Genomic DNA, 12,024 nt, shown 5'->3' with positions numbered 1-12,024 from the left:
CTTACTGTATATATACACATTTTTTTGCACATTTATGTATCCAGTTTGGAATATGTTATTGATTTAGGTATTATTTGCGCTGTTTATTTTGTTTTTTTTTTCTTGATTTGGTGTTTACACTAGTGCGCAGCAGCTTTGTATACCTGTGGCTGTAGACAGTCTGTGGCGCAGGAGTGTATTTTTGTGGTATCTTCTACAACAATGAGAACTTAGATACCCTTGTTGTATGTTGGGCTTTTCTATTGTTCTACATTTAATTATGTAACTGAAATCAACAAGTCAAGTTAATCAATGGTTAACAATAGCTTGACCTTCTGACCTATAGCATGTATGATACAACATTGCCATCTAGAAGTCGAATTGGAGAATGTTTCTCCCATTGAAGCATAGTATTGTGAAAGGAGCCACACCCATGTGGGATGGTAAACCTTTCCAAATATAAAGGCCAACAAGCGAAACTGAAAAGGAGAACTCTAAGATGACTTAACACCAAGGGTGATCTCTGACAGAAGAAGAAGACCTTTTTACCCGATCTCCTGCAACTGCTGTAGAGTAAGCCTGCATCCTCATTGCCTATGGAGATTGTAAACCCGCTCTAGCAAGACTTAAGTAACCTCTCAGCATATTTCCATTGTATACAGATTTGATTATTTTACTTGTTATAGGTATATCGGTCAGCCTTCTATTGTATTCCTGTAATTGTAACAGCTTGTATGTACAACATTTTCTATTTAGTAAAAGCACATTAATACACTACAGAGGTCTAATATAATCCTTGCTAATAACACAAAGTAACCTTTACTAGATACCAAGCAAAACACCATTTGTGTTCTGCTCCACGCTCAGTGTGGTTTTTGGGATGGTCCCCACCCTACCAAGGACTACAAGTTTTCTTGTGGTGATCTGAAATAGTAAGGAAAGAGTTATTGCTGCTGCCTGTGCTAAAATCTGCATAGGAATGAAGGATTATTATTACTAATTTATGGAAGTGTGGGTTTTGAATTTAAGCTGTGTGATACCCGGCATGCCATACATTTGGCATAGCAGGAAAAGATGAGTATGAGACTTGTCAGTGGGGATGAGTGAAGGCATTAAAGCCCTGTAAGAGCAATTCTACTAAATGCACATAAAAAAGCCATTACCAGGAAAAGTGGAAATCTATTTTCTATTTTTGATTCCTCAGTATAATGATAAAAGTGGTGAACTGCCTCCTGCGGGTCAATACAGATGGGGATCTGAAGCTACACATTCGGTAAGTTTTTTTGATTGTAGATACTGCTTGGACCTTAGAAGAAGGGGGCACACCTGAAAACCTTATCCTGATAATTTAAAGCAGTAGTAAACTGAGTCCTGCAAGGCAATTCATACTAGTACATTATGTGAAACTTACCTTAAAATGAAGCTCTCCAGCGGGGTGCTGTCACTACTGACAGTGCTTCCATCTTCACCTGGTTTTTCTTCTGAGTTCGTCAGCTTGAATGGCCGAGACATGATGACGTCATTCCCGCGCATGCATGCAGGAGTCACTTCTTACGGCACACAGCTCTGAAGGAACGGGTATGCTGTTCCATCAGAACACGTGCTGTTGTTCTACACAGGTAAATATCTCCTGAAAGGTGCACGTTTAGGAGGTATTCACAGTACCTACAGGTAAGCCTTATTAAAGACTTACCTGTAGGTACAAGTACAAAACTGACTTTACTACCACTTTAACCACTTGCCCTCCGGAGGATTTACCCCCTTTCCTGACCAGGCCATTTTTTGCGATACGGCGCTGTATTGCTTTAACTGAAAATTGCGTGGTCCTGCAATGCTGTACGTAAATTTAATTTATTTCCTTTTTTCTCATAAATAGAGCTTTCTTTCGGTGGTATTTGATCAGCTGTGCGTTTTTTATTTTTTGCGCTATAAACAAACAAAAAGACCTACAATTTGGAACAAAAACAAACAATATTTTTGACTTTTTGTTATAAAACATATCCAATAAAATTATTTAAAAAACTAAAATTTTGTCATAAAATGCCAAAATGTATTCTGCTACATGTCTTTGCTAAAAAAAATCCCAATACATGTAAATTAATTGGTTTACGTCTACAAATGGCGGTATATATTCTAGAATTTTTCTTTTTCTTTTCTTTATACTAGTAATGGCTGCGATCAGCGACTTATAGCGGGACTGCGGTTGGCATTCTGACAATGGGTTGGGAAATGACTAACTGCCACTGACATCCCAATGACACTTATACAGTGATCAGTGCTAATAAAAAGCACTGACACTGTACTAATGAGCAAAATGGTAGTGTGACAAGAACACCCCTACCTGGAAAAAGAAGGTTACTAAGTGATCCACGCGGAGTAATATGAATTCAAAAATATTCCAAACAATACTTTATTTGATCACATAGATCATAAGGAGGTTAAACATGAGCACGGTGTACATATGAAAAAAGTAAATAAAATCATGTTAAAAAGCACTAGGCGTCTTCAGTTTCGGGTCATCTTAGCAAATAGAGTACCATAAGGCAGAGTTATATAGTGGTGATATAGTTATCCTGGGTTTCCATGGGTTTTCGTCTTGTATTCAAATGAACCATGTATTCAGCAAATGTGTTCCCAATATATGTCAGGTATCTCCTGGTATGAAAAAGCTGGAACACAGAAGTACATAGTATATATATAGAAGTATGAAAACCAAAAAACCAAAACACATCCAAGGTTCACCAAGCCTCCCTCTGCAGTAGTCAATGGATACTACTATTACCTTCTCAATAGTGAGATTAACAGGCCAACTTCTCAAATGTAGGGACTTCCTGGATAGCCACCCCAAGTGAAACAGGGTCCACAGTACCAAATGATTCTGAGGATATATATAGAAAAATAGTGATACATATAAAAATCATGGGCATCAGGTCACCCTGAAAACAAGAAACACATAAAGTGGGTATATTACCATAAATGAGGATCAAGAAGACTTCTGTCGACTTGAAATAGGATCAGGTCCTTGATGCTTTTCCAAGATACATGTGGGGGTGGGGAGCCAGGTAGTCACAATACATGGGTTCCAGACACATAAACTGTGTATATAGCATATGACAGGCCATGCAGGCCTGAGTTTTTATACCCAATAAAGGGTTTCCAAAAATTACTCAAAATGAGAAGATTATTGCTCCATATACTATGTGTATAGCATGTAACAGGCTATACAGGCCTGAGTATTTATACCCAATAAAGGGTTTCCAAAAATTACTCAAAATGAGAGGGTTATTGCGGTTTCATGAGGATATGGCTATGTCACAGCACAACACCTGGATAGGATAGCGTATATATATATATATGTAGATCGTCCTCAAAAGAGGATTTACAAAAAATTCCCTGAATATACAGGGTAATTAAGGCCCATATAGCACGCCCTTTTAATACCATAAATGCTCTATAAATCTCAACAGCCGTAGGCTGAAATAACTTGCCACCGGTGGAAGATAAATTTCCCTGAAAGATTGCCGTTTGCGAGCCGCTGCAATAGTAGCCTTATGGTAGTTTTCAGAGGGTCAAGGGCCTTCCTAACAGAGAGCTGTGACACCGCCGTTCCTTCCCGCCTCGTGGGCGCCGCACCCAGTGAAGACGCCGAGCGTAGTGACGTCAATACGTTGACGCGTTTCGTCCGCCAATCACCGCAGACTTCGTCAGAACTGGGAGGGGACTTCAATACTTCGCCTTATATGGTGCTCTAATTGCATACCAAAAAGTCTCCACCTCGCCATCTTGTGTTGAAAGAGTATCACTACATTGGAATGATCCAAAGTGAATTAAAACACATATATTAAATTTAAATTTAAATTTAAAATGGTTGCTGGATATAGAAGGAAGGAGCCTAAATGTTAACAGTCAGATCATCTTCAAAAGAAGGATTAATAATAGAGAGGAGATCAATATTAGCACAATACTTATTCTAAAGAGGAGAACATCAAGACCAAATCCCGTTACCTCAGCTTCAATATCAATCCAATTATTATAAAGATTTATTTTTATTATTATTATCTAGAGGAAATAGGATCAAGTGCAGGGTTAAGTTCATATTTTGTCCAAATATGTCCATATTCAATTCACATAAAAGATACCACAATATAGATTACAGCTTGGGATATATAGAGGATTCTAAGAGACTCATTTCAAAAAAACCCCAAAGTTAAGTTCTGTATTGAGTCCGCATGGGGCAAGTGCTCCCAGGGTATAGATCCAGAATTTTTCCTTTTGTAGGAGGACTTTATCAAAGTCACCCCGACGAGCTGAAATATTCAGCAGAAAGATCCCTTTTACTTTTAGACCATCTGTTTTGCCCCCATGAACTTCTTTGAAGTGTTGAGCCAATGGGTTTATCTTCCACCGGTGGCAAGTTATTTCAGCCTACGGCTGTTGAGATTTATAGAGCATTTATGGTATTAAAAGGGCGTGCTATATGGGCCTTAATTACCCTGTATATTCGGGGAATTTTTTGTAAATCCTCTTTTGAGGACGATCTACATATATATATATATACGCTATCCTATCCAGGTGTTGTGCTGTGACATAGCCATATCCTCATGAAACCGCAATAACCCTCTCATTTTGAGTAATTTTTGGAAACCCTTTATTGGGTATAAATACTCAGGCCTGTATAGCCTGTTACATGCTATACACATAGTATATGGAGCAATAATCTTCTCATTTTGAGTAATTTTTGGAAACCCTTTATTGGGTATAAAAACTCAGGCCTGCATGGCCTGTCATATGCTATATACACAGTTTATGTGTCTGGAACCCATGTATTGTGACTACCTGGCTCCCCACCCCCACATGTATCTTGGAAAAGCATCAAGGACCTGATCCTATTTCAAGTCGACAGAAGTCTTCTTGATCCTCATTTATGGTAATATACCCACTTTATGTGTGTCTTGTTTTCAGGGTGACCTGATGCCCATGATTTTTATATGTATCACTATTTTTCTATATATATCCTCAGAATCATTTGGTACTGTGGACCCTGTTTCACTTGGGGTGGCTATCCAGGAAGTCCCTACATTTGAGAAGTTGGCCTGTTAATCTCACTATTGAGAAGGTAATAGTAGTATCCATTGACTACTGCAGAGGGAGGCTTGGTGAACCTTGGATGTGTTTTGGTTTTTTGGTTTTCATACTTCTATATATATACTATGTACTTCTGTGTTCCAGCTTTTTCATACCAGGAGATACCTGACATATATTGGGAACACATTTGCTGAATACATGGTTCATTTGAATACAAGACGAAAACCCATGGAAACTCAGGATAACTATATCACCACTATATAACTCTGCCTTATGGTACTCTATTTGCTAAGATGACCCGAAACTGAAGACGCCTAGTGCTTTTTAACATGATTTTATTTACTTTTTTCATATGTACACCGTGCTCATGTTTAACCTCCTTATGATCTATGTGATCAAATAAAGTATTGTTTGGAATATTTTTGAATTCATATTACTCCGCGTGGATCACTTAGTAACCTTCTTTTTCCAGGTAGGGGTGTTCTTGTCACACTACCATTTTGCTTAGTATGTACCTTTTGGGTTTATGGATCCACACTTATACAAGTGAGTCGGAGATAAGTCAATGACACCAGCTATACGTGTCATTCTGGGTGGCCAGTTTGTGTTTTATTGTTGTGACTGTACTAATGACACTGGGCAGGAAGGGGTTAACATCTGGAGTGATCAAAGGGTTAGCAGTGTTCTGTGTGTGTTTTTACTAGGGAAACATGCTGCTGTGTATTTCTCTGAAGTGCAGAGAAATACACAGGAGTATGTGCTTGCTGGCAGGTCTCTCCCCTGTCAGTGTTACTCGCCGGGTGCTGGCGGAGAATCCGTTCGGGACCCAGTGATTGACATCTTTAGTCGCCAAAGGTGGCATGGGTAGGGCAGCGCACGTGCAAATCACATATATATATACATGATTTTGCGCAGCCCTGTCGCCCTGTAGCAGTAGTTCTACTATAGGGTGGCATGGAAGTTGTTAACTGTTAACACAGATAGTACTTATCCATGATATTATCATTGTAAAAGTTACAAAAAATGTTTTATTGATGATGATGTCCCATTTCTCTTTCATGCTGTTACTCATCTTATTAGAACTCTGGAAATGTGAAGATTAAGGGCCACAACCATCAAATTCTTCTGAATCTCCAACTGCTCTAAAGACAAAAAACTTTATTAAAAGGATAAGTTAACTTTCAGTAACATATTACATATTACACACATATTCAGGGTGTAACGTGTTACTAAAGAATCTGCCCACATCCCCGACCCTATCCTCCATTATTATAGCGGGCCGGGGATCCTCTACTCGTACCCGCTGTCACAGTTCAAAAACAGCTCGACTGTTCTGTGAATGAATAAACCATGAGTACCATTTCTACCACCATGGCAGACGGCATGTAGTTCTTAATGAACTGTGAGGGCTCTGATGAGCACTCTCATAGTTCATTGATCTTCCTGGACTTCAGTAACTGTCTGCCCATATGGGAGGTATGGCCAGACATCTATTTTGACAGGTCTGCAGGAGCCTGCTATTGCACCTGTGATCTACTGATAGCAGGTGCAATGCTTTACAGGCTCCTAAGGAAGAAAAAAATAAATGCACATTTTTTTTTACCACCCCAAAAAAATGTGCATTTCTTTTTAAGGGAACCTATTCTTTAAACCCAAGGCACAAGATGTCACCATAAAAAATGTGAGTACCAGAATGTCCCCATGGCTTTTAATTACACTTCTACCTCCACACACACATGTACATTTCATATTCTATCGTCAGGCTTCAACAAAATCTGTCTTTTATCCTTCTCTTTTCATTTCAGATTTTCTCCTGCTGCCCTATAATCATCACTGAAATCATTCCTGTTTTAATTGGCATGATATAGTATCATGATACCGAGCATGCTTCCATGATTTCTGCACAGCGCAAGAGAAGAAAAGAATACATGAAAAAAAAAACAGGAAAGACTGTCTTATCCTCATCGTTTCACTTCAGAATTTCTGAAAGCTATTAGCAGCAGTGAAACACAGAAGCTGGTTGTTTACTGACTCTGGAAATAGGAGAGAAAGAGCCGTGTACAGCACAGATAGCAATCTGCAGTGATACTCTCCATTTATGATGAAAGTCTACCTTCCAGGCCAAACCTACACTTTTCCTTCACAAGGCTTACCAAGGATAGTGTCGCCTAAAAAAAAGGTTTATGTGTTATAAAGTAAAAGCTTCCTTGTAATCAACTGTTGGGAACAAAACAAGTCTATTGCTACAGAGTGTTACTGGATCTGTCTATACGTGTTACCATTCAGTAAAGCTTGATGGGATATTTTTGAACGTTTGTTTTTAAAGTAAATCTGTCGCAAATCTGAGAAATTTAAATTGAGCATGAAAAAAAGCACAAGATGTGCCAAATACCCAAGAGGCTTACTGAGATTGCAGCCCTGCTGGGTTCAAATATTTAGAGCCCTTGGGAAACTATTCCTCCCACTGAGACCACCAATGGGGCAGTACTTCTTCCATTGAATACAATGATGGTGTACTATTCTTCCTGCTAATACCAGTGATGGGGCACTACTCCTCCTACTGACCATCAACCCTGAGGCCATGTTTATTCTCACTGATGCTGGGGTCAGACATTTTATATCCTTCCTGGCCCTGATCCGGCCCTCCTAAAGTCTGAAGGACTATATACTGGCCCTTTGTTTGAAGAGTTTGGAGACCCCTGATTTAGAGGGTCTCTTTAAAGTGTATGCAATTCTAACAATGAGCTTCTCTTATTTGCTTGATTTGGCCTATTAAATGCTCTATTATAAGCATTTTGTATATCTTTTCAAGTACAAAAAAAAACTGTTGATCCTTCCAGAAATCCAGTTGAGTCCTGTACACTCTGCAGTGCTATCTTAGGCAGTCCAATTAGCCTTGCTTAGGTTATCTTGTGAACTACAGAATACTCCCATCATGCTTTGGAGATTTCCCATAGTCCCAACACATTTGTCCTAAGCTGACAATGCTGCTTCTCCTTTTATTCTAGGGGTGTCAAACTCAATTTCAGTTTGACACCAGCATCAGCATTATGGTTGCCCTCAAAGCGTCAGGTGTATCTGTAAGACTGTAAGACTATATGAATGTATCTACTCTTTGTCTTATTAAATAGTTGACTCTGCATTCGATCATTACTGGTTTTAATAATGACTTAAAACTTAAGCTGTGAAAAGCAGGTTCAGGCCAGCACGGAGCCCACTTATACTCCTCTAGCAGATGTTGCCAGTTGAAGAGGAAGTGGTCACACACGGCTGGTATCATCCACAAGAAACATTATTGGAGACTGCTCAGCTAGAGCTAGAGCATAGTTCTACCGTGGCATTCAGTCTGAGAGGAGGACCAGAGGCAGGCTGGAATCAGCTGCTGGAATCTGCTGAAAGCTGAAACCAGGGGAGGCAGAAATGAGGAGGTGCTGCAGCTGCAGAGAGGGGTGCAGGATCTGTGGAAGGAGTTCTGTCCTCTTTTCTGCTGCCAACTGCTGAGACTAGGTGGTCAGGCCTTGTGTTGTTTTATACATTACAATGAGTAAGTGTTGTCACCCTAGGACAGCAAATGTGCAAAGCAGACACTATATCTAAGGACTAGTTCGCTGCAATTTATAACATTTAATGTTCTTTTAAATACACTTTATTCAGAGGTTACCTTAAAAAAAAAACACAGATAAGATTAAGTAGATTTAAGGGGAAAGGAAGCCAAATTTTTTCAGCTTGCAAAGGATTTGAAACTCTCTTCACCCCATAAGATAGTGCTAGGTTTTTGAGTGGCCAGACACCAGTGCTGTCACAGGGAAGAAAAGGTAGTGAGTCACATGCTCCTGCAATACCTGGAAGTACCAGGCTTTTTTTTTTATTTTGGATGAATGAAGCGATGGTGATGCTCAGCAAAGGTTGGTGTACTGCTGGTGGAAAGTAGAGCACATGTTTGAATTCCCCCTTCTTTGATGTTTTATGGATACTGATTGAAACTCACTGATATATTATTCTCATTCATGTATCTGTACAAGGATGCTCTCTGTATCGTTTAAACAAACCTAAATAAAAATGTATTGAAATTTAATCTACAGCACAGGTTTGAATGCTTCTGCCTGAATGATTTATATGGACAGTTTAAAAGTGGAAGGGGAAATGGAGCCGACTGGTCCCAGTAAGATTTGGGATATTTTTGCAGTCTGTATGCAGAAAGGCTGTGATGGTGCATAGAATGGTTTATTGGGCACTGAAGATTCCAAGTGGTTGACAATGAAATGGGCCAAATTGCAAATGTGTTTCACAGGCTCACTTGAAGTTGTTAGGATGGGTGGGCTCACTTTTTCTTGTGCAACATGTTTTAGGACACAAATGCTATGGCTGTTGCTTTTTCTTATGTTTTGGATGATTTCTAACGGCATGTACAGTGGATATAGAAAAGAATCACCCCCTTTAAAATAATCACATTTTGTTACTTTGCAGCCTGAAATAAAGACACACAGTTTTTGTTTTATTCAGCTACATTTATTCAGTACAACATATAACATCCAAGTGGAAGATATCACCAACATGACAGAAATAAAAAAAAACAAAAACAGAATCACTGAGTTGGAAAAAGGATCACCCCCTCCTACAAATGACTTGTAAACTCAATCAGGTGTAGATATTCACCTTCTCAATGGCATACAAAGCCATTGCAATTTCAACTGTGATCAGCTGTGGTCATTTTGATTAGCCCAACAAAAGAAAGCTTTCTTAGGTCAACAAAAAATGCTTTTAAGTCCCTGGTAGTGCAACTGAAGGAAACAATCTACTATGGGTGGCAAGGCACTGTCAAATGATCTCCAGGATAAAGTTGTGGACCGGTACAAGTCAGGAGATGGATGCAAAAAAATTTCAAAGACTTTATCAATGCCTAGAAGGGTAGTGAAGCCTATTATTAAGAAGCGGAAGGTATTTGGTAGAACACAGACACTCCCTGGATCAGCACATTGGTTCAAACTGGATGAAAGAGCCTGGAGGAAACTGGTCAGAGAGGTCTACAGCAGCTACTGAAGCAATCGTTGGAATTTATGACAAGAGTGGTCATTGTTTGCATGTGACAACAATATCACAAACTCTCCACAAATGTGGCTTGTATGGGAAGGTTGCAAGAAAAAAGCCACTCCTCAAGAAAGGACACATGCAGTCACAACTGAGCTTTACCAAAACGCACCTTGAAGATTCTGAAGCAACATGGAAAAACGGTGTTATGGTCAGATGAGACTAAATTGGAATGATTTGGCCTCAACACTAAACGATATGTTTGGCAGAAAGCCAATACAGCTCATCATCCAAATAACACCATTCCTATAGTAAAGCATGGAGGTGGTAATATTCTGTTATGGGAGTGTGTCAGGATAGAAGGAAAAATGGATGGAGCAAAATACCATCAAATTTATAAGGAATATCTGCTGCCCTCTGCCAAAAAGGTGTCAATGGGAAGGTTTACCTTCCAACATGACAATGACTCAAAGCACACAGCAAAAATGACCACACTGGAATGACTTGAAGACTGTAGTCCACAAACGGTCACCAATGTAACTGAACTTGAGCAGTTCTGCAAAGAAGAGCGGGCAAATATTAGTCTACATGTGCAATGTTAGTAGAGACACATCCCAACACACTATAGGCTGTAATTAAAGCAAAAGGTGGTTCAACAAAATACTGGCACAAGGGTTGATCCTTTTTCCAATTCAGTGATTTTTTTTTTCTGACATGTTGGTGTTATATCTTTCACTTGGATGTTATAGGTTGCACTGAGAAAAAACAGCTGGATAAAACAAAAACTGTGTCTGTCTTCATTTCAGGCTGCAAAGCAACAAAACGTGATTATTTTAAAGGTTGGTGATTCTTTTCTATACCCACTGTATCTTTGTATGCATATAATCTCAACCTGTGACTTAGCTTATCTACGTGCAACCTCAATTTATCTTTGTCATCGAAGCCTGCATCTTGGATGGTTTACATGCAGCTTCCACCTGGGTCTCTGCTTGCTTATGTGCAGTTTTTGCTTGTTTGTATGCACATTTCTTGCTTGTTTTTAATGTAGTAAGCTTATGCTTCTGTTTCTGAACTGGCTCCAATTAGCTGACTACTTGGTGAAGATCTCTGAGAGTGGAATCATAGACATTTTGATGATCCCCCTAGAGCATCTGGAAGACATGAAATATCAGAATATAGTTTCATGCAGTTCTGATATATTCCTTTCTACCTGAAACATAGCTTCCAGAAATGTAATGTATCTGTACAACTCAAGAAACATGACATCTTTAAACTTTTGCAAAGATTCTCCATTCATTTTACAATTTGTCAAGAAGAAATCATACTTTTTTGACAATCTCTCCTAGTTTTCAGTATAACTTGCAATTAAACAAGCACAATCAGCACTCAAGTCCACAGTGAATAATCCATAGAGTTCACAAAGCAGTTGGATTGATGGCTGGAAAGGTGGATGAGAGAAACTCACTGGCTAGGAGCTGTCTGGCAGCTCCTAGCCAGTGGATCTGGGTAATCCCTAACCGGCATACAAAGGAAACAGAGCAGGGAGCCAGATTAGTGCATGGTAAAAACAACACTTTAGTTACATTTCCCACTTACATCTGAAAGACCTATAGACTGCTCCAGGTGTCAGAGTGTTGGTGTTATATGATAGCTCACAGCAATCTGGATGGACTCATAGGGCTGCAGGGTACAAGCAGGGACCCTCTGCAAGATGATAGATCAGCGGCTTTTCTCCTCTCATTCATGGTACTAACAGGAAGGCAGACAGGAGACCGAGACTGTGGCGGGGCAGGGGAGGGCACAACGTGTTTATAAGGCCCTGTCTCCTTTCTCAAGCTGGTCCGCCTGGTAAAAGAATGCGATTTAAGAGTTGTCAGGGCGGTCGCTAGAGTCAATCAGATGGGAGTCAGCTGGGGAACTGCTGATGGCAAT

The 12,024-nt window shown here is 39.7% G+C and overlaps 1 long non-coding RNA gene across 1 annotated transcript; it reads right to left on the bottom strand.

Annotated features, from left to right (window-relative positions):
• Nucleotides 1–2,373: 2,373 nt before the first annotated feature.
• On the bottom strand, nt 2,374–2,908 carry LOC149454599 (uncharacterized). The gene is made up of 2 exons (XR_016314178.1): nt 2,762–2,908; nt 2,374–2,648 (listed from the first exon to the last, which is right to left on the bottom strand). It is a non-coding gene; the product is annotated as an uncharacterized LOC149454599 (long non-coding RNA).
• Between the last annotated feature and the right edge of the window lie 9,116 nt (nt 2,909–12,024).

The sequence above is a fragment of the Staurois parvus genome, unplaced genomic scaffold (genome assembly GCF_062004578.1).
Source record: "Staurois parvus isolate SC_StPar_1 unplaced genomic scaffold, SC_StPar_1.0 ptg000422l, whole genome shotgun sequence".
NCBI lineage: Eukaryota > Metazoa > Chordata > Amphibia > Anura > Ranidae > Staurois > Staurois parvus.
This window is presented reverse-complemented; position numbering and strand designations above follow the sequence as displayed.